The sequence below is a fragment of the Triturus cristatus genome, chromosome 7 (assembly GCF_964204655.1).
Source record: "Triturus cristatus chromosome 7, aTriCri1.1, whole genome shotgun sequence".
In the NCBI taxonomy this organism is placed as follows: Eukaryota; Metazoa; Chordata; class Amphibia; order Caudata; family Salamandridae; genus Triturus; species Triturus cristatus.
This window is the reverse complement of record NC_140590.1, coordinates 1,517,266,670-1,517,290,332: the sequence shown is the minus strand read 5'-3', so window position 1 is coordinate 1,517,290,332 and position 23,663 is coordinate 1,517,266,670. Positions and strand designations below refer to the sequence as shown.

Sequence of the window (23,663 nt, the reverse complement as noted above, 5' to 3'; positions counted from 1 at the left end):
TAGATGTTGGGATCTCCTTTAGAAATTCATATCCTCTTAAATTGAAGCAGTAGTTGAGTAGAGACTTCACAGCATCCCATGTTCGTCGCCAGTGTAAAATATCAAGAATAACTCCCAAATGCAGGTTTCAAGGTGAAGATGTATGAAGTTTATTGTAGAGGAACAGAGATCCCATCCACCAAGTCCAATCTGTCGGGTACAACTGACCATAACCCCACCAGTGTATTCTATCACCATGGAGCTATTCCAACAATAGCAATTGCACAGTACATTTCCCTTAAAGTGATACTACAGATATTTACAAAATGAATACATAAATATACCATGCACATTACTACAGATTGGTTAGCAATAGACACTGTAGCCCAAGTGCAGGCAAAAGGGAAATCTTCTACATATTATTCTAACGGATTTCTTCACTAAATGGTTTTAGCTGGAAACGGCACTGGTACTGAATAGAAATTGTCTGTTTGATGCACACTCTTTCGACAAGGATCCCCCACCATGCAGGTTTGAGCCAATGGCATTTGCTTCCAGCATGAAAAGACTAAGAACTTCTTAAACAACATGACAACACATGGGAGATGAAATTATAACTATATTGTCGCATCCGGAAGGAGATGGGTTGATGGACTGGTACAATTATTTTAGCAAGGGAGCCATTTTGTCAGACATGAAAGGCACGGGAATTGAAATTTGAAACATCTCAAAAAGTGTGAATTATTTGAAGATTAAATGTTTCTTGATGACGTCAGATTTGAGGTGAATGAAGAGTTCAGCGAAGAAAAAGTTTGAAAGGTAGCACATCAAGTTTGTGTACCTTGGACGATGCAGTAAGTACTGAAATGGAGTGATGTTGTGTGTATTGGGAAGAGGGAGTAGGCGAGTGGTCTTGTATAGGGTGGCTGGTAGTTTTGGTGCTGACGCTGCAAGAAAGGAGAATAAGAAGTGTGGTGAAGTCAGAAGGACCAAATTGGTATCATGAGTAGAGAAAGTGATTGGTAGAGATTTTTTTCAATCATACGAATGTGGTAAAGAAGTCATAGTGGCTGGAAACGCAGATAAACCTAAGGTATCCCTCGTGCTCATATGAGGCCAGGGCTTGAGTCGGGGTAGCACGTGGGTGGACGGCGTCCCCCCACTTATTTTACCGTGAGCTCGATAACTGGAGAAAATGGAGCCACACATTCATTCTTTGGCCTCTCTGGTGGGAGCTCAGAGCTCATTCAGAACGCTGTTCACGCGCTGGCATCTCTGATGCAATCGCATCTAAGTGGAGGCAATGAGTCCGATGGTGCAAGCCACCTTTCGTGACGCCACTTCCTGTTGTGACGTCAGCGTCCCTCCCCCACTTCTTTTTTTAGGACTTGTGCCCTATATGAGGCTTAATATTAGAGAGTAAGGCCGGCTTGAATAGACTTCTGGCCTCAACCAGGCGCCATTTTAGCGCACTCGGGAAGCAAGTTATTTTCCTGCATTAGGAAATATCATGTCACTGCATTAGGTAGCCAGGTGGGATTGGGGGTTGCCAGAGAGAAACCAGTCGCCATAATTGATGTCTGAGAGGACCAGGGATAAAACAATTGATTTAAAGTCCTCTGAAGGGATGTTGGACTTGTTGTTCCAGACAAGTAAGATTTCAAGTGAGCCTCTCTCACTTAAGCTTTTGAAAGGCTGCCCGGGGGGGGGTTGAACAGCAGCACCCCTTGAAAGGGTGGCTGCCTTAGTGCCACAGGAAGGCACTGGAGTCGCCGGTCTAGTTCCTGGGCCACGGCCAGGAAAGACGTCTGGCCGACCCACTTCCGGGGAGGAGGGAGGGGACAGGGGCATTTAGGCTGTCCCCGCCCTTCTGTCGCCCTCTTGTCCCTCGACGTCTCGCCTTGTGGTTCGTGCCCCCGGGTCGTCTGTGGTGCAGTTCTTCGGTGAGTGCGATCATCTCCCCCCCTCCCACTTAGGCCAAGCGGCAATGCCCGGCCATCGCCGTGGCAGCGGCCACCATGGGAGGGGGGAGGACTGCTCCAAGGGGGCATCGGCGCCCCTACTTGTCCGCGTGTCTTGCTGTCAAGGAGCCTGTGTTCGCTATGAGCGCATTTTATCCATATATCCTGTAGCAATTTGCTGCTGGGTTTATATTGGTTACACCGTGTGCGTGGATGCGTGCACCAGTTTATGAATATTTTCAATCAAGACTAAGCAGCCTTGGTTTGTTGAAACATGTGCTAGCGCTGGCCGCGGGTTTCTGAGCAGCGCTTTGTGCACAGGCACACTTTCAGATACAAATTAAATACTGGTGAAAAGTGACACAACAGTCTTTTAGCCGGGGCAAACCCTGAAGCCGGGGGATGCCATACAGGGGTTGGTAGCCCGGACCACTCCAGGAGCTTGGATTTTGCCTGATCTCAGCGCGATTTTCTCTTGCGGTCGGTACGAAGTGTGGTCTCCGCGACCGCCTTCGCTACTTCCATTCTGAGCTGGGGGAGGGCAGCGAGGCCCCGCTGCTCCCCCTGTGGCCTGGGCTATCTGGGGGCCGGGGCGGGGCCCAGCTTTCCTCCATGCCTCCGCTTCTGCTCGGTGACGAGCCCCCTTGGTTGTGCAATAGTGGTTTGGCAGCCGACCCTCGGCATTAGTGCCGATGGTCGGGGACTTTGGAGCGGAGCCAGGCACCCCAGGCGCATGGGTGAGGGGGGGTGGCGAGTCGCACTGCCCCCCCCCACATTGTGTGTAGAAGAGCCCCCGGCAACAGTGCCTGGGGGAGAGAGTTCAAGGCGGGGCCTAGCTTGGGTGCTCCTGACGTGAGGGGGGGAAGCAGCGTGTTGCGTTGCCTCCCATGCTGCAACTGGGCAGCAAAGCGCAGTTCTCCAACCAATAGGTATTTCATTACCGCGCACAGTGTCGCTGTACCCTGGGGACAGTCTCTGCAGAGAGGCCAAGGATTGTATGGGCAGTGTGAAGAGCTTTTTGGCTTGGGATGCACTTGCCAATAAGCACACATTTATAACTAACTAATCCGGGGAGAGAGGCAAGACTTTTACTATGTTTGCTGCTCACATGAGGATCTGATTTCAGCAGCGTTGCCGAGGCCTCTGCCCTGGGCTAGTCCGGGGTCTGTGTCCCGGAGGGCCGCGCCCCCCCCGCGCCCTTGCAGGATAGACCCCCCGGGGCTCGTGGTCTTCTGAGCGGTGGGGGCCAAGGCAGTGTGATCATCGCATGGTGTGAGGTGCGAGTGATCTCCGTGGACGGGAGCTTCGGCGGTCGAAGGGGTCTACGTCGTGTCAGGGGTAGTAAGCACCATATAATTATGACATTCAATTACACACGGGTTAGTGTCTGGAAGACTTTGTCGGCCCCATGAGAAGACCAGAAGTGTCTTTGCCTGCTACCCCCCCTGCGTGCAGTGTCATCGGAAGCTTCGGTTTGCTCCGAACACTTGCCCTGTTGCTCTGTCCAGCTGATTTGCTCTCTGCTGCAGCACGTTGTAAGGGGTGGGGGCATTGAGTTTTTACATGTTTGTCTCAGAGGAGTTTAAGATTAATTAAGCACTCGCAGCTCTCCTCTGATCTCCATTACTCCTCCTTCCTAAATATGAGTCTAATGGGAGGCTTCCTGGCACCGAAGGGGCAGTAGTCGAGCATTGTTTGGCGGGTGTATGAGTCTCGGCAGCTCAACGGATAGCCTGCCGACTTTGGTACTGGATACCAGGGTTCGAGCCTCGAGGTCGCGTCCTCATCCTTTGATCCCGGGCTCATATCTTAATCCCCTCGTGCCTGAATGTGTAACATATATACGGTGCTATGTAAGCGTGTCTTTACCTTCGAGTCGAGCGTGCTGAGAGTTCGCCCGCCTGCTGGGTCCTGGCGGAGTTGTCCTGGACGTCAAGGGGGGGGAGCTCCATGCGCACACTGCCACTCCACCCTAAGATGCCAGCGAGTATGTGGGGGCAGCTGGGGGTTGGCATGCGGAGGGCGGCAGTGCAGTTGTCGGCCCGCCGATGCAAGGCAGGCAATGTGCACACCGGGGCGTGTGCGAGCCCTCCCGGTACCATGGAGAGGAATTTTCAGCCCACTCTGGGTAACGGTTCCACCCACGAGCGTTTCCGCGACACAATTTGGATTCCAGCCTTTTCCCCTCTCTAGGCCATGGGATTGGTGCTTGCTGCACGACAGCATACCCCACGTGACCTGCATACCCCACGTGACCTGTTGCACGTGTGTATATGGCAGATTAGCGAGGTAAGCGTAGGACAACAGGGTGTGGGTGCACAAAGTTCCGTTTGGGATGTGTGGGGTGTTCTTGTCCCTTGGGGAGGCCTTGTAACCAGGGAGCCAATTTCGAGTCTGGGCTTGGTGCAGCCTGCGATGCGGGGCAAATCAAACAATCTCCTGGTGCGTTATCTGCATGAGATTGCCAATATTTGCGCAGAGACAGAGCGGCTGACAGCACAATTTGGGCTTTCAGTTCGAAAAAAGACAAGCAGTGCTATTGCGTAGGGAGGCTTGCCCAAGTCCAAGTTGATGGTGTTGCTTCAATGTGGCTCAATATTGGGAGCAGCTACATTAGCTTTAGTGTTGGTTGTAAAACCTTCATTTCCAGTCAGTTGCAGATTTCGAAAGTTGGAGTGTATGTGCAAGTTAAGGACTGTCCTTTCATGCACCGGTTCTCACCATCGTCTGATCGCTACATGCTTTCATCTCCTTTACTCATTATGCTCACGGAAAAGTGTCTCTCATATCGTTGTGTGCTTTGTCACATTAGGGCTGCCAGCTAGGTGTGTCGACGGTGGCTCTCGTTTGTAATGGGGATGTAACTTCAAAGTGACTGATTAGGGTTTACACAGCCACATCATTCCAGAACCATTTCATGTACAACAGAGCTACAGTTGTTGCTTAGTTACTGAGGCAACTATCGCCCCCAAAAAAAAAAAGAAAAAACAATTTTGGCTTGTAGGTGTAGTGTCATTTTTGTAGTACGTAGCTTGAGGCAGTGACAGAGGCTGCAATTTTCCACACATAGGATTATGTTGATAAGAGTAGGATGTTAAGGTAAAAGCCCAACAGGTTATGATGATTATGGAATTATATCGTCATTGGCGTTGAAGTGAGGATTCAGCGGTGCTGGCGGTTTGCCTATAACGGAAAGGGAAGAGCTGGGGGGGCCTTCCTTCTGAGGATGTATATCTTGTGCATTTCCTTCATCCTCGCCTTTTATTAAGGGCTCCCCCGGCTGTTGTGTAGAATTGGCTGTTTGCTAGTGTGGGGATGCCTGCCCAGCTTTTGTATTCGCCGGCAGTCTGACATGAGGTAGAATAGCTCTCGGTTGGCCATGCAACTGAGCTATAATGGGGAATTATTTCACTATAGGTAATAAAAAGCACTGATTATACAATAGATGGGCTTGGTGTATGTAGTGCTCCTCGCGTAGTAACTATAGGGATGCGATGACATGTGCTCAGTATGTCATGTAACTGGAGCTCATGTTTAACATTTCAACACCTTTGTGCTCACATACACAGACATTTGTATAATCAAAATGTATTTCTCAATGCGCATTAGAGTAACGCTATGAATGGTGATCTTTCAGGCTTTCAGTGAGCGGGACACCTAGTAAATGTGCGGTGTGCCAGTGGCCGGCCTGCATGCCGTAGTTATTGCCTGAGCTACTAGGGGAGCTCGGCAGATTAGTTTGAACTCTGAACAATACTGAAGCTTGCGCAGGGCTCCCTCGGCTCTGTTGGTGTCTTTTTACTAGCCGGGTTCTCCGGGGTCTCTTCACATCTGTGTCCGGGAGCAGGGGGAAGGTGTACTCATCGCCTGCAGCAACTATGCTAAGCAAAGATTTAAACTTGGGTGTTGAGGGTGAGTTATGTTCCTGGGTCGCTTAGAAGGGCTCCATAGGGTAGGATGACCCAGTGGCATGGAGCAGCTAGGGTGGTTTACGTGTGCTTTATCGACTATGAAGAAAGTATGCATCGCGGGGCCAGGCCCGCACTAAAGTGGGCTAAGATCACACACACCATAGGTGCCAAGGCTGCACCGATGCGAAAGGCCTTGGGGTCCCAGTTCACTTCTGAAACGGCTTTGGCGTCAGATGCTGAAAGGATGTCCGTTGTTATTTATTCGAGCGTAAACTTTAGTTACTTGCGGTGTTTCCCCCGGGTGTAGAGTGTGAGATTCCTGTTGTCTTTCCATCGTGTCGGTTGATGCGGGATGGTTGTTATTTGGGCACGGCCGTGTGGTGGGTCGTTCTTCGGGAGATTGGGTTTAGCCTAACTGTAATCTCCCTGTTTGTCACACTTGGTTTAATGCGGGGGGTGTCAACAAGCCCGGTGGTCGGGTCAATTGACTGAGGAGAGCCATTATCGCTTGGGATATCTGGGCACGTAGGGATGCCAGGCAGGATTCTAGCGAAGGCAGGTAGTGGTACTCATCATGTATTGGAGGTTTGTCTCACTGGCAGGCCGTCATGCAAGGGGACCATGTACATAGGTCACACATCAGGCAGTGCCAGGTTAACAGGGACGATGTGTACTAGAATAGACAGGAGTGGTTCCCACCACTGTTGGTTAGATGGGATGCTGTCATATTTTTCCTGTCCTTTGATCCCTTTAATCCAACATTCCTGAGGTAAGCTGAGGATGCCTGTAGTGGCTGTCAGACCTGCTATTATTTATTAAAAACCCCAGGTACTATGAATTATTCAGTTGTACTCAATTCATAGGTAATTTCAGGACGCATATGGTTCAATGCATGCGCCTTTGGACAGGACTGCCCCATCTCGTTCTAGGGGAAGTAAACATATGGTTAGGCAAACTTTTGCAGAACATTGGTGGTTAGCTCGCACACATGGGGGTTCTGGGAGTTTGGGGGCAGGGTAGCAGGCATCATCTTGCCACTGCTCTGTCAGAGCGAGCAGACCCCTAAGGTTTCAGCGCGCTCAATTACACGTCATGTTGGAAGTAGGTTCAGGATGAAAGGGTTGTGCTGAGTGATGCTCAAATCCAAAGAGATTGTGGGAGCTTCCGAGGGGCACTTCTGGTTGGGCAGTAGGAAATTTTAAAGTACAACCAGGGAGCCCCTTCCCTTATGTCATATCCTTGTTACTGGTTGTTTCAGCAGAGTTTGGGGGCAGGTTATGTGGCCCAAACTGGTGGGTTTGATGTTTGGTCAGGACGAGTACAGCAATTCTGCTGGGTACATCTGGGAAGGTAGGAAGGTCAGGCAAGAATTTAGCAAAATCGCAAAGGCAGGTAGGGTACTTATGGGGTATGTGATGTAATTTCCACTGGCAGGCCGCCAGGCAGGGAGACATTGTACCTAAGTCACTTACATCAGGCAGAGATGCCCTGTGGAAGCATATGGGGGACTGCACAGAACAGGATATTCGTCAGATTAGATGCCGGCGAACTATGGCTGCACTACTGCAGATGGCAGGTAACTCACATGCGGGGTATGGTGGTGGTCATACCTTTTTATTCTCAGGATCACTCCCGGTCTACTTTAGCGGTGCTACTTGTACCTCATTAGCAACAGCAGCGGCTCACAAGGGTAGCAGCAAAGCTTCTTTTATTTCGTCGGGATGGGAGCTGGCAATGTCACAAAGCTTTTCAGCCAGAAACTGACTAGGACAAGTCGTACCTGGGACGGGGCAATGGGCACAAAACTGTAGAACCAGCTAGTCTCAACATATTCCAGGTGTACCATCAGTGATTAACTTGAGGCCGTGGGCGACACATGAATAGGCACTTTCTGTCAGCGGGTGCGGGTGGGTGCCATTCCCAAGAGAGTGCGGGTTGCCTTGTTAGTGCTGAGTTGGAGGGGATGGAGCACCATACGGACAATTCCAGAGGACATTTGGCAGCCATAGGGAAGGTTATATTAATTTATTGTTGGCATGTTACCAGTTGCTTCAGTTATGCCAAGTTACCGTGGGAGTCGTCAGCAAACAGTAGGACTGCAACGTTGGTGGTTTGCCGGTTGTCATGCCTTTTCAGAAGTGTTTAGGCGCAGGCATGGCCACGCATGGGTTAGATGCCTGAGGTCTGCCCTGGGATTCATGTTCACAGGCAGGTGGAGCGGCAGAACTTAGAGGGGATTGGGTCCGACCTCTGGTACAGGTGCAGATCCTGGTAGGTTCACTTAGTACCCCGTCCTTGAGTTCGATGACACAGGCACCTTTGATTTGAGTGACGATAATGTGTAAATTCTCCCGCCCTCCAGCCTTGGCTGGCAGCTGGCAGGTTGTGGAAGTTGCCTTCCAACCTGGGCGACATGGTACATAGGTTTGGGGGGAAACGCAAGATGCAGATCCTGGTAGGTTCACTTAGTATCCCGTCCTTGAGTTCGATGAATCAGGTGCCATTGATTTGAGTAACGGCAACGGGTAATTTCTCCCGCCCTCCAGCACTGGCTGGCAGCTATGCAGGTTGTGGAAGTTGCCTTCCAACGGGGGCGAGTTGGTCCATATGATTGGGGGAAACCCCTGGGAATTACATTTGGGCTACAAAGTAGCAGGAGAACAATTGGCATTCCCAGTATTCAAAATAGAGAGGTATTTTACACGTTGGTTCCCCTCTGTTTCACTCTGTCCTGTCTGCTCCCTGGTATACTAGCAGAAGTTTGGGAGGGCAAGGCTTCACATTGGGTGGTGACTGACGGAATGCGATGGACATACTCCAACTAGTGCTAGACTCAGACAACTGAGTGAAAGAGGAAGTAAGGCGGACTTGTCAACTCTTACCTCCTCCCGCATTGGCACTTCCTGGCAGGAGTGGCTTGTCAAAGGTATTGTTCTTCAGCAATGCAGAGGTAACATTGGACCAACGCCTATTTATAGGTTTCAGGTCATATCAGTCAAAAATCCACGGGGAGTTTAGAAAGGATGGGGGCACTTGTCCTGAAGGGGCATGCTGGCCTCCGGTCCTGTATGGGCTAAGACTTGTTTTGGCTGGACCTGGGAGAAGCCCAGTAATCAGCATGTTGTAAGTAAAAAGGCCTACCTTGGTGGGGGGCTCTGGTAGTGACGGTGGCCACTCCCAAGGCTGTGGAGGAGTTACAGGGCGATCCAGAGTCTGCAGATACCAAGGGGTACTTCATGCAGCAGCACAGCGTGGTGCTAAGCCAGGATACCCAGTGATGTCTTAGCGTTGTCCCCTGGAAGAACTACGGCGCCCCGTTAGTCCTACGGGCGGTTGTGGGTCTGAGCAACCGGGGGCTGCCATAATACGCTCTGCCCACCTCTTTCGGGGGAGGCGTGAGTAAGCAAGTGGACTGGTGGTCCACGGATGGGAGGGGTGGCCCCTCCCAAGATTTGGTATGCACCAACTGGTGACTGCCACGGTGTAATTTAGGCTTATCAGACGGGCAGGCGGCATATGGGTTGGCCTGCCCTGGGATCGCCCGTAGGATAACCCACCATGTTTGCATATTGGTTATGCTAATAAACCTGCAGCAATATTTCTCCACTTACAAAAGTGTTGTGTGGTTTATTGATGTATTATGTGTGTTATGTGACTACAGTTGCCGATATTGGCATTATGCAAGGCTGCCCGGTGGGGTTGCGCAGCAGCCCCCCTTAAAAGAGCGGCCGCCTTAGTGCCACAGGAAGGCAATGGAGTCGCCGGTCTAGTCCCTGGGCCACGGCCAGGGAAGACGTCCGGCCGACCCACTTCCGGGGAGGGGGGAGGGGACAGGGGTATTTAGGCTGTCCCCGCCCTTCTGTCGCCCTCTTGTCCCTCGATGTCTCGCCTTGCCCGCCCCTCCGCTTACCCGGCAGCCGGAGGTACAAGGTGTGAGGGGGGGGGGGTTAGGTTTTCTAACATGTTTTGTGTTGCAGGAGGAGTTACAGGGCAATCCAGAGTCTGCAGATACCAAGGGGTACTTCATGCAGCAGCACAGCGTGGTGCTAAGCCAGGATACCCAGGGATGTCTTAGCGTTGTCCCCTGGAAGAACTACGGCGCCCCGTTAGTCCTACGGGTGGTTGTGGGTCTGAGCAACCGGGGGCTGCCATAATACGCTCCGCCCACCTCTTTCGGGGGGGCGTGAGTAAGCAAGTGGACTGGTGGTCCACGGATGGGAGGGGTGGCCCCTCCCAAGATTTGGTATGCACCAACTGGCGACTGCCACGGTGTAATTTAGGCTTATCAGACGGGCAGGCGGCATAGGGGTTGGCCTGCCCTGGGATCGCCCGTAAGATAACCCACCATGTTTGCATATTGGTTATGCTAATAAACCTGCAGCAATATTTCTCCACTTACAAAAGTGTTGTGTGGTTTATTGATGTGTTATGTGTGTTATGTGACTACAGTTGCCGATATTGGCACTTTGTAAGTATGCATATATCAGTTTGGGTGGAACCAGCTCGTTTTTGAAGCGGCAGGAGGTCGGAGAATGAGTTTGAAAGGAATGAGTTTGAAAGTTTAACTTGCTGTGAGTGGTTCGCAGGATTAGATTTGAAGCAACTCAGAACGGTGTCAATGATTTCCATTCGTTCTTCCATGATTTTCAGCAGGGAAACATGGTTAACAGTCTAGAATGGCAGATCCGTGAAGACGACAAGGCAAGATGCAATGCTGAAAACTAACTGTAATTGGGAATTGTATTTATATAGCGCTTACTGCCCCTTGCAAGGTGCTAAAGCGCTTTACGGTGATAAGCAGAACCCAAGAAGAGTTGAATAGTGGATTAGTAATTTGTGCTCCCGTTATTTCCTTGGCGGATTAGTTGTGGTAAGTTTGTGCTTTCCTCTTCTTATGGGATTAGTAGTGTTTGGTGTAGGGGTAGAAATTAAGTGGATAAGAAAAGGACCTGTTCTCAGGACACCCCCGCGCCGCACGGCCCCCAGCTGTGTGAGCCCCCTCGTGTGCCCTGCTGCTGCTCGCAGACTCGTTTTGCCCTCTGCCTGCCTCGCACTGTCCCCCAGCTGTGTTCTAGTTCCTTTCTGTTATCTCTGCATTTTGTAATTGTTTTTGTGCATAACTGTTGTGATTTTAGGTGATTGTTGTGTCTGCCCCGCTCTCCGGTTTCCGCCGTCGTCCTCGCGGCCACGCCCCTTTTTCGTGTCCTCCCCGCTCCCGCCTCCCAGCTGCTCCTCCCTCCCACTTAGCCATAAATGGCGACGGTGCAGACGCGCAGCGGTCACGCGCAGCGGGAGCGCCGATTGTGCGCCAAAGGCAAGCCCGTCTGCGCCCGTCCGCGCATGGACCGCGCCCAGTGCCGGAACCCCTGGCCCCCGCCGATGCAAGTCTACCCGACGGACCTACGACGCCGCCACTCTCTACGCACTTAATGCCGGCCAGAACCCTGCCTGCTACCGAGCCACCCCGAGACGCACCCACGGACCCTTCGCCTGCCCAGCCAGCCGATTCACCTGCTACCGGACCTGCACCACCAAGTCGAGCACCAGCAGCAACCACCTGAAGTACATCCTGCTCAACACCCGCTCCGTCCACAGGCACGCCGTGGAACTCTGGGACCTACTCGATGCGACAGCACCTGACGTCGCCTTCCTCACCGAAACCTGGATGAACGCCTCCTCAGCGCCCGACATCGCCACAGCCATCCCGGATGGATACAAGATCACCCGGAAGGACCGCATCAACCAGACGGGAGGAGGCATCACCATCATACACAAGAACACCATCCGCATCTCGACTAACTCCGACGAAACCTTCACCGCCGCTGAACACCTGCACTTCCAGATACACACTGACCCCAAGACCACCCTCCGAGGCACCCTCATCTACAGACCCCCGGGACCACGCACACAATTCAGCGAAGACATCGCAGACTTCATCAGCCCGTACGCCCTCCCCTCCGCTGACTACATCCTCCTAGGGGACCTCAACTTCCACCTGGAGAACAACGACGACAGGAACACCACCGCCCTGCTGGACAACCTCGCCAACCTCAGACTCCAGCAACTGGTGAACACCCCCACCCACTACGCCGGCCACACGCTTGACCCCGTCTTCTCATCCAGCAAGCACATCTCCTTCAGCCACGCCACCGGACTCCACTGGACCGACCACAGCTGCGTCCACTTCAGCTTCAGAAGAACTACGACCCACCACCACCCGCAACAGGCCCCCCGCCGGAGCTGGAGCAAGATCACCGCCGAGCAGCTCACCGCCTCCCTCAGCCAGAACACTCCCGCCAGCACAACGGACCCCAACGAAGCAGCCAGCAACCTCACCAAGTGGCTGACCGCCTGCGCCGATGACCTCGCACCACTAAAGAACCCTCCCAGCAGACCCGGCAGCAAGAAAACCCACTGGTTCACCAATGAACTCAAGGAATCCAAGAAAAACTGCCGCTCCCTCGAGAAAGCCTGGCGGCATGACCAGACAACAGGACCGCCCTCAAGCACGCCACCCGAAAACATCATCAGCTGATCCGCGCCACCAAGAAGTCGGCACTCAAAGAACGACTTGACAACAACGCCCACGACAGCAAGGAACTCTTCAGCATCGTCAGAGTTCTCCAACCCCAGCGCCGGATACAACGACATCACTCCCTCGCAAGACCTCTGCAACTCACTCGCCTCGTTCTTCCACCGCAAGATCGCCGACATACACAACAGCTTAGACGCACAGACAACGCACCCTACCACCGAACCACCGCCCGCCACCACCACCCTCTGCAACTGGACCCCGATCAGCACCGAAGACACCACCCGCACGATGAACTCCATCCACCCCGGATCTCCAACCGACCCCTGCACACACCACGTCTTCAACAAAGCCGACACCATCATCGCACCCCATCTCCGGGACATCATCAACTCCTACTTCCACACCGCCACCATCCCTGAGAGCTGGAAACACGCCGAGCTGACCGCCCTCCTGAAGAAACCAACGGCAGACCCCACCGACCTCAAGAACTACCGTCCCATCTCGCTCCTTCCTTTTCCGGCCAAAGTCATCGAGAAGACCCTCAACAGACAGCTTGCCGCCTACCTCGAGACAAACGGCTCCCTCGACCCCTCGCAGTCCGGGTTTCGGGCCAACCACAGCACCGAGACCGCCCTAATCGCAGCCACCGACGACATCAGAACCCTGATCGACAACGGGGAAACAGCGGCCCTCATCCTCCTGGACCTCTCTGCGGCGTTCGACACTGTCTGCCACCGCACCCTAGTGAAGCGCCTCAGCAACATTGGAATCCGAGAGAAAGCACTGGAATGGATCATCTCGTTCCTTGCCGGAAGAACCCAGAGAGTCCGCCTCCCCCCCTTCAGATCTGAGGACACCGAAGTCATCTGCAGCGTACCACAAGGATCTTCACTCAGTCCAACCCTCAACGTCTACATGAGCCCCCTCGCAGCCATCGCACGCCAACACAACCTCAACATCATCTCCTACGCCGACGACACCCAGCTGATCCTCTCCCTCACCAATGACCCCACCACCGCCAGAGCCAACCTACACGAAGGGATGAAAGACGTCGCCGACTGGATGAGGAACAGCCGCCTCAAACTGAACTCGGACAAGACTGAGGTCCTCATCCTGGGATCATCACCCTCTGCCTGGGATGACTCCTGGTGGCCCCCGGCCCTGGGCACTGCTCCCAAACCAACAGACCACGCACGCAACCTGGCCTTCATCCTGGACTCCTCCCTCTCGATGACCAGACAAGTCAACGCCGTCACATCTTCGTGCTTCAACAACCTGCGCATGCTCCGCAAGATCTTCAGATGGATCCCCACCGAAACCAGGAAGACCGTCACCCAAGCACTCGTCACCTGCCGACTGGACTACGGGAACACCCTCTACGCCGGAACCACAGCCAAACTTCAAAAAAGACTCCAACGCATCCAGAACACTTCCGCATGACTCATCCTGGCCATCCCCCGACACAGCCACATCACCTGCACTGGCTCCCCGTCAGCAAGAGAATCACGTTCAGACTCCTCACCCACGCACACAAGGCTCTCCACGACCTGGGCCCCAAGTACCTCAACGACCGCATGACCTTCTACACGCCCACCCGCCAGCTACGATCGACCAGCCACGCCACCGTTCCACGCATCCGCAGAGCCACCGCTGGAGGAAGATCCTTCTCCTACCTGGCAGCCAAGACTTGGAACTCCCTCCCCACCCACCTTCGGCGAACCCAAGACCATCTCTCCTTCAGGAAGCAGCTCAAGACCTGGCTGTTCGAGCAGTGACATTTCCCCTTCCCCCAGCGCCTTGAGACCCTCCCGGGTGAGTAGCGCGCTTTACAAATGCCGTGATTGATTGATTGACAAATGTTTGTTGTTATTGGGAGCAGTAAACTTCTGTGCCTGTTAGTTGGGTGAATTGAATGTCCCCTTACAAAAATGCTTTGCTTTCTAGCTATGAGGAGAGGTACCTAAATCGTTTTAGAACTTTTTATTATTCAAATGTTTGTAATGTGACTTGATCACACCCACTAACAAGATTCCAGTGTTCATTTACGCAAATCCTATTTTGTGGTAGAGAATGTCAACAGTTACAAAAGCCAGCGCGCCTGTTCTGGAGAGACCCGGTAGAGGGAGCTCGCACTGCATCCAACACAAAAAAATGTTTTCAGCTTCCTAAAACTTTTAAGTAATAGCCAAGCAGCACGCCGTGTCACCTTGCAATGCTTAGATCGAGACAAATTAAAGAACACACTTTAATACAGAGCAGGAAACATATTTTTTCTTGAGGGAACAATCATTGTGCGGCGGCTCATAAGAAGAAGAACGATGGGCGTCTCTGTGCTTATAAATATTGTCTTGCCCTAAGGGCGAAAAGTATAAACTTTTTATTCGCGAATGAACGAATGCAGCCCACGAAGAACAGTTCCTAATTTTTAACATCAAGCTGTCAAGTAACTGTCTAACAAACGCTTCGCTCTATAAAAAAGTCAAAACATAATATTTATTATTTTATATCTTAAATCACTACATACCCCAGAGACAGCCTCGCCCTGTGGCGGCGGTTCAGTCATGTAAAAAGAAAGTACAAATGAATAAAATACACAGGTGCAGTGAAAACCAAAAGTATTTAGGACATTCAAATTTAAGAAAAACTACAAATTTAATTAAAAACATGCAGCAGCAGTAAGTGCTGAAAGAGAGACAGACCGGAGCAGTCTCAGAACTGGTGGTGAAGCTGTCTGAAGCTGAGGGGGTGCCCTTGATTTAGTGAGGCTAGCGATTTGTTTGCAGCCTCTGAGGGCTCTATAAAGCTTAGTAAACTGACACATTTCTTTGTGACACGTTATGCTGTACCAGTGCCTGAGCAAAACATGGGTAAATAAACCCCAAAGTTTCAAGACCTGTAAAAAAGTCAAAGAGAGAGTGACAGTCTGATGGTAGGCACAGCAGTCTGATGGAGAAAGCCAGGGCAGAGGCTTTGCCGTAATGGAATTTTGTAGTGCCTATGTGCGTTGGATCTCTACTTCTGCTCACTCTACAGCCACAAGAAATTGACAACTAGTTAGTCAGTCAAAGAGTGTGGTATTCAAGCACAAGTGACTTACAAGAGATTTTGAGGATAAACCTGTAGTGAAGTGGCTGCTAGTGAAGAGAGAAGAGAAAGGGAGTGATGTGAGCAAACATGACACAATGTGTAAGAAACTGGGGGCCTTAGTTATGAGAAGTGTTTACTGAATGACGCATTATGTCGCAAGGAAGGATAGATACGTCAGTATTACTGACGTGTCTGCCGGCGCAAAACTGACGCATTGCTGAAATTGTGTCGGAAGCGTGACGCAACTCCAACAATATTCCTTTCACATGGGGCAAGTCCCATGTGAAAGGGCCGGTGGCAGTCTTACGGCTGCCATGAGGCAGGCGTAAGGTTTTCACACAATGGTGTCATAGAAGTGGCACAGTGAAATCTCATAGATTTGACCGTGCCACTTCTACGAGGCTTTTTTATGTGGCAATACCCACCCTGCACACATTATACCCGACACAGGTATAATGTAGCACAGGGGTTTACAAAGTGACACATCTGCCTAGATGTGTCACTCTGTAAATAGGGTGCAACGTGGTGCATATTTTACGCTGCGTCACAAAAAGTGACGCAACGGCAGCACAAAAGTGATGCAGGGGCTCATAAATAAGCCCCAGGGTTATTAGTTGAGGGAGGTAAGTAACCATCTCAAGTATTCATCACAGCCCTTGTCAGGGTAAAACACTAAAGTTACCAAATAAACCTGAGCTCAGCCCCATGGTCGCTATGGCACAGAGCAAACAGGCTTAACTTAAGCAACATGTCAAGTATTTATGCAGTACCAAAACAGTAATAAAGTTGAAATGCAAAATAACAAAAATCCCCAAATGAATAAGAAAAACAGAGCAAAATGAAATAAGGAAATTGCACCAAAATTACAAAAATTGAATAAGGAGAACAAGAAATATGAAAAATTAAAGTTTAAAGAAGAAATAAAAGCAAGACGCACAAAGCACCAATGAAGGTCAATGGTTGCGGTAGACCAGGACTGAGTCGCAATTTGACGAAGACCATGATGGAGTGAGAGTCAGATACACTAACCAGGTTCGCCCTGTCAAAGATTTTACCTTCTGACTTTAGTACTTTAAGTCCCAATCCACCACAGGAAAACACTTCTAAAGCACACCCATAGGGCCTTAGGAATGGCACTTACAGACTCGCTGGTTATTAGGCAATGTCCAGTCCAAGCTCAGTTGCCACTAATCAGCTGGCCAGATACAGAAAATGCCTCTTGCAGCTTGTTGCATCACTGTAACTTGAACAGTCAGCCTTATGACCATTGGAGTCCACTTCTTTGTCCTGGGTACAAGAAAGAGAGCAATTCCCGTCCTCCAGGGCTCTTCTCAGGTTGAAAGCAGCAGGTTCAGTCCTCTTCTGATCTTCCTCAGGTCCAGCAGTGTTCTGAAGTGGGTACTTGGAGATTAAACATGTATGTCTGCCACATGGGGGGAATGACGACCTGGGACCACCCTAACCAATTCAGTCAAGATTTTCAGGCTCTTTTCCCAGCTCTGGGCTTGTTAAGATGGCAGCAGCCTTCAGTAGCACATTAAACATGGGCTCTGACGTGTGTGGAAAGTGTACTATGTTTATCACACATGTAACACCAAAATCCAGCTTGAGGGAGTTCCTGTACCCGCAAGAAACCCAGGGAAAGAAGTCTGGTAGAACAAAGCAGGGCTCAGCAGCTATCAGACAGTGGATGCACAAGAAATGTTATGGCATCTGGCTCTCATCCTCTGGAGTGCACCAGAAGTGAGATATGTAAACCCCACCAGGCCTTGACATTCCAGCAGGATTTGGCACTGATTTAATCACTGTGATTATGGCAGGTCTGGCTGGAGGAACTAAAGAGGGGTGCAGGCCTGGATGTTAGTTACATCTGCTTGTGAGAGGGTAGGGCTCTTTGAAATAACTCAAGTTCCAGCGAACAGCCCATAGGCCATCTTATCAAGAGCACAGCAACACCTTCCCACACCCAAGTCCTTTTGTCCCTGTCATGGGAGCAAGTTCATACCTTGTTCACACATATTCAAATGCTAATTACTGGCTGACAGAAGTGGAATAGTAAAATGCAGATTAGCTGCTAGTGATATCTGGCAGGAAAAGGGTAACTTTCTAAAAGTACATTTCCCTTAATAGGTACACAAAAGTTGATTTTACCCTTAAATGAATTTAGAATAACAACTAACAAGAGCCCTTGAATATTTTTTCTAGTTGCTTCTGAACCGAAATTAGCAGTATTAGATCATAATAATAATTATGTAACCCACTGTTTTGTTATGGCGCACCATGCCCTGCTACGATGAAAATAGCTTTTGGAGGGAAGACGTGCCTATAAAATAGCTTTAAGGACATATATAAAATATTGTAACACTGACAGAAGTACTCACATAGCTGAGAGAATTAACTCTGCAAAAAACTCTTCTAAAGAGTTCTTTAAAATTGTCAAGGAACTCAAGAACCCGAGCAGTTGCAATCTTTCTATACCCATTTCGCAATCACACTGCGACGACCTTGCGCCACTCTTTGAACAAAAGATTAACAATATCTACAACTCACTTGCCATCAACACGACACCTATGATTTAGGAACCTCAAGGCCCCTTTAAGTCTTCTACTCTGGAATCCGTTGCTCCTGTCAGAGGATCAAGTAGAGGCCCGAATAAACACCATAAAATCTGGTTCCCCGTCAGATCCTGCCCCCCTTTATGTGATTACCATTCTGACTCCTATTCTGCTCACCTCCATTACAGATCTATGTAATATTTCCTTACAGTCGGCCGCTATTCCTCCTAAATGGAAGACAGCATGCATCAAACCTATATCTCTACTTCCTTTCATATCCCAAATTCTAGAGTCCTTAGCAAATTTTCAACTGGCTTCCGTGCATCCCACAGCACGGAATCAGCCTTACTAGAGGTCACCGATACAATCAAACTGGCTTTAGACCACAGATCTTTGGACATGTTGGTTCTCTTGGATCTGCCAGCAGCTTTTAACACCATCTTCCATCAAATCGTAGCACAAATACTAGGGGAGATTGGCGTCATGGGTAAAGCCCTGGAATGGTTGAAGAACTTCCTGTCTGAACGTACCCATTTGGTCCCGTTGGGTGACCATTCATCTGCATCCAGGGTCCTGGACAAAGGGGTGCCTCAGGGTTCAATTTTGGTCCCCACCCTGTTCAATGTTTATGTTCCCCCCTGGCAAAACTCATCAGATCATGTGAGTTTGAAACTATCTCTTACGCCGATGACACACAATTGGTCATCACATTGGACCATAACTCGATGCTCACCAAAGCCAAATTCAAAAACTGTTTATTAAGAACTTCCACATGGATGACCAACAACTTTCTGCAGCTTAACACAAACAAAATGGAGATCCTTTTGTTCGGAAAAGCTCATTAATTTTGTTCGGCCAACTGGCGCCCATCGGAGTTGGGTCCACCACCTACCCCAAAAAAATATGTAAATAATCTAGGAGTTCTCATAGTTGATAATCTTTCTATGAGTGAGCATGTCAAAACCATCTCTGGAACCTGTTTTGGCCTTAAGCGAATGCTTTAGGAAGTCTTTCAATGGACCCTACTGCAGGCCAGGAAAACACTTGTTCTAGTCCTGATAATAAGTTGCATTGATTATGGTAATGCCTTATTGGTGGGAATCAATGAAAGCCGCTTAGCTAGGCTCCAGGTGGTGCAGAACTCAGCTGCACGCATTGTCCTGAACCTTCCCCCTCGCTCTCCTTCGGAGCCCACCCTCGCTCCCTCCATTGGCTTCTGATTAAAAAACGCATCCTCTTGAAACTTCTTTGTCTGGTCTACAAAACTCTTCATGGAAACGGCCCACTCTATCTCAGGACCAAACTTCAGCCATACATCCCAGCTCATCAGCTCAGATCCAGTGATCAACTAATATTACGCCTCAAAGGTATCCGAACGACCAGGTTTGGGAGCTGCTCTTTCTCATTTCTTGCCCCTTATCACTAGAATCAGCTTCCCTTGTCTATTCATGCATGCTCTGACCTCACTCTTTTTTTTAAAAAAAACTCCTGAAAACCTGGTTATTCACCCTATAATCCCATTTCGTACAGTGCGATATCCCCTACTACAAAGGCGCCTAGAGATCTCCTTGGGGATGATTTGTGCACCTAATAAAGGAATAAATTAAATACATTTTGGGCTGTTTTCTCAATAAGTTCATGTGGAACAATAAATATTTACATGTTCTACTCTTCAATCCAGTGCATCCATCCTTATGGGCAATAAGGCCTACTTAGGGTTGACTGATTCATCTTTAAAAGGAAGGTTTTGTTCTGCAAAATGGATATGTTTTGACAGCCAAGTTGGCAGTTTAAAACTGCATAATGGTAGGCCTGGAGTCGGGTTTGCTGGGTCACTAAAGTGAGTGACACAACGGGTGCTGCAGTCCACCAGTGACATTTAAGTTACATGTCCTGGGTACACTCTGTGCCATATACTAGGGACTTATAGGTAAATTTAATATGTCAACCAGGTGTATGCCACTTTCTACATTCTAAAAGGGGCAAGCAATTTACTTTTGATTAGCAGGAGTAAGGTGTGGAGAGTTCTATGGTCAATAACAATAGGGTTCATCAAAAAGGCAAAAATTCCAGGATGACCCTGTTGAAAGGGCAATTGTAAACCGCAAACCATAAAGGCTTAAGGTCTCCTTAGCCTTGGGGGGAATATGCACTTTCAAATCTCTGAGAGGCAACCTATCCATCATATTAAGCGTATCTGTCCAAATTACAGGAGCAGTTTAGACCGAACATTCACAATGTGCGCCAGCCCTCTGCGTGATCATGGTATTGTGGTCAGTCTATATTTTTCTCTAGGCAGACTAAGGTCACACACTAAGGGGGCAATTATGATATGGGGCCCAGCCAACACCGTCTTGTAAACTGGACCGACCGACCTCCGGTCGGCGGTCCTGAATGCCTCATTAGGATGCAACAGAACACTGTTCATTTGCACTCCCACATTTCCCTATGGAAGCCTGCATTACGGCCCTAAACCGGCCATAATACATGCTCCCTTAGGGAAATGGGAGACGTTGTTCATCATTGCACCCCATTAGAAGGCACCTCAAGGTGCATGCCACGGGGCGCAGGGATCAACAGGGACCAACCAGAGGCTATGCACACATGGGGGCCATGCTGGGGGCCCCTAAACACGCTTTCCAACATTGTTTCCATGTTGGACAGGCCGGCAAGGAAACCATGCCGGAGACAGTGCATCGTAATCCCAAGGGCGGAAAGTCCCGCTCTTTGGGATTACGAGCCGGTTCTGACTGGCCAATTGGCTCCTTGAGCCCGTCTGAAGCCAGTCGGAATGACCGGCAGGTTTCAATCCGGACTGACTGATACATAATCAGCCGGTTGGAATTGAAACCGACGATGGTGGTCAGAAAGCCTCCGACCAAAAGTCGGAGGCTTTCTGACCTCCATTGTAATAGGCCTCTGAATATTAGGGAACATGGATATCATGGAGATTGCAATCCTGTGATGGCTGCCTTGCCATGAAAGTAATTTTCTAATAGCAGAGATGTTGCAACCCCACTTTTGGCAACAAAGTGGTTTCCCACCTTTAAACAAGCCAAGGGAACAGAGAGTTAGACAGATGGCTCATTTGTCAACTACTGACAGAGTGCTATAACTGGCCACATCCAAATAAGGCTGTAGGACCGGCCAGTCAACACTTCTCCAATATCTGTCTGGATGGGAAATATGGGGTAACAATTAAGGAATAAGAACATATTCAACAGGGACTGCTCAAGTCTAAGATAGAGAAGCAAAAACATAAGCAAAACAGAAAAAACAGACACACCAGCACTCACAAACTAAGTTTACCATGTGAGGCAACTGAACCAAGAAGAGGACTGTGGGAATCATGAAGAGAAAAGAACGGGAGTAGAAACTAGAGAGCAATGGAAAAACCTGTAAGAGAGGAGCAAACATACCAGATAGAGATTAAACAAAGGATAGGAGGATGCAGTCTGATGAGAAGGAGAAGCAGAAAAGATATCTGCGCCATGGATGTCAGTAAGGGGTCGCCAGGGGTCACAGTTGAGACCCCTAGCTTTCCTCATGTGACTGTGGACTCAGAGGTGGGAAAATCAGAGCTAGGAACACAGGGATGTCTCACATTAGCACCTTAGACTTCAACGTCCTTGTTTCTTCAATATTGTATAGCATTAATAGTGAATAATAGTCTATCATTCACTTATTAGTGTAATATTAAGTGGAGCAGTATGATCTGGAACGGGACCTCCACTGTCATCTTAAATAAGTATGATGAAAAGCTTTTATATATGTTGTGTGTGTGAATGCATGAACATATATTTTTGTAACTCACATCACATATGTGTGTGAAAGTGAGTGAGTGAGAAAGTATAAGTGAGTCAGAGTAAAAGTGAGCGGGACAGTGCAATTCAGTGTCAGGGTAAGAATGAATGAAAATGAATGAGTGGAAAATTAGTGAGAATGAGTGAGCAATAGTAAGTGTGAGTGATTGAGAGATAGTGTGAGTAATTGAATGTAAGTGAGCATGAGAGAGAATGTTTCACTATGCTTGCAAGTCTGCATTTGGGCCTGGCATACTTCTTTGTTTATCGAGGCACAGCACACTAAAGGTAAACCATGGCATGGGGTACTCATGTAAAAGATGCAGGCACTGGCATAGTGGAGGATATTCTTGCCATAGATTGCATCTGCCGCTGGCACATTGGTGGAAATTCTTGACAACCATAGCAAATGTCAAAAGGACATCCATGTCATAATGATGTCCCTGACCTACCAGACGTAACACTTGACATAAGGTCACCCATAGTACATGGACAGCAGTATTGGCCAAATTCTGACACTAGAATATTGTATGTAAAGCTTGGGAAAAAGGTCCATCCGTGACAGAAATCTGGCCCTGCCAATATCTGTAATGTTTTGACAAATGATAGGAACAATAGGACATTTTAAATACAAAATGGGGACAACGTATGGGGACTATTAGGTTAGTTTTAATCACCATGAAATGGCTTGAATATTTAACGAGTGTCTTTTCAGTTCCTATGGCTTTTTAGCACAATTATGTAAAAATTATTAATTAAAATTAATTATTAGAGCCCATTTTTTCTCTGAGGGAGGAAGCCTCCCCCCAACCACCCTGGTCCCCTCTAGAAGACATCAGACTAGCTAACTCACTTTGCTCTCTTACTACAAATCAGGTAATTGTTACATTGACAGATCATGTGTGTACCTTAAGATCAATTATACATCTAAAATAGACTTTGTCTGTGCAGCTAATTCTGTTATTATGGAACTTCAGTGATGTCATTAGGGTTAAAGTAATGTGACATCACTTCCAGGGAAGATTCAGGGTCAAAGGTCATATGATTGTCACTTCCTGTGACATCATTAAGGTCAAAGGGTGTATGATGTCACTTCTGCTACCCCAGGCATTTTATTGAATCAACGCTCATGGTCTGTGCCTCAATAGTAATTCATCTAGTTAAAATGACTCCGCATCAGACTAAGGAAAGAACAGGCACAGGGAACAAAGAAAGTGGTGGACCAGAAAACTCTCCTACTCTATTAGAAGCACCATACATCTGAGATAGACATAACCAAATCCCACTCTACAGACACTTTTATCTTCCGTCGAGGAGGACACTGATAGACCGATACCATTTAGAGGGAAAAGAAGGATACCACAAATTACATAATTTTAGACCTCCACTATCAGACACCCTCGAATTACAGTATCCCAAGATTGAAGTTTTGTTTTCTCCTCTTTACAGGAGCTGTGACGCCCAACTTACTTGCTCCAGTGACTAGTCATGCTACAGATACAAAATTGCTTTCAATGGGTTTATTGTGGCTTTGGCTTACTTGATATGATAACACTAGCCCTGTCATGGCATGCCAGAATGTGAGGTAAGGAATCATGGCACCACTTGGTGGCAGCACTAAATCACTACAATAAACCATAAATGGCTTTGCATGCATGTATCGGCAGTGCTCCATCCGCCAAAATAGGATTTTCACTGAAATGATGCAAGTCCTTAAATTGTCCCTGTTCACAGTCCAGGCTAGCTATAATTACTGCTTAATCTACTTGTTGGAATTCTTCCAGCGGAATGGATGTTTTTTTCGCCTGAATAGGCACATAAGTGGAGCTGGT

The 23,663-nt window shown here is 49.1% G+C and overlaps 1 long non-coding RNA gene across 1 annotated transcript in view; it reads left to right on the top strand.

Annotated features, from left to right (window-relative positions):
• LOC146812274 (uncharacterized) overlaps positions 1–23,441 on the top strand; it is a 219,121-nt gene extending 195,680 nt beyond the window's left edge. Inside the window, exon 5 of the long non-coding RNA XR_014965887.1 lies at positions 23,281–23,441. This is a non-coding gene — a long non-coding RNA (uncharacterized LOC146812274). The remainder of the gene's footprint in view (positions 1–23,280) is intronic.
• The last annotated feature ends 222 nt before the right edge of the window (positions 23,442–23,663 follow it).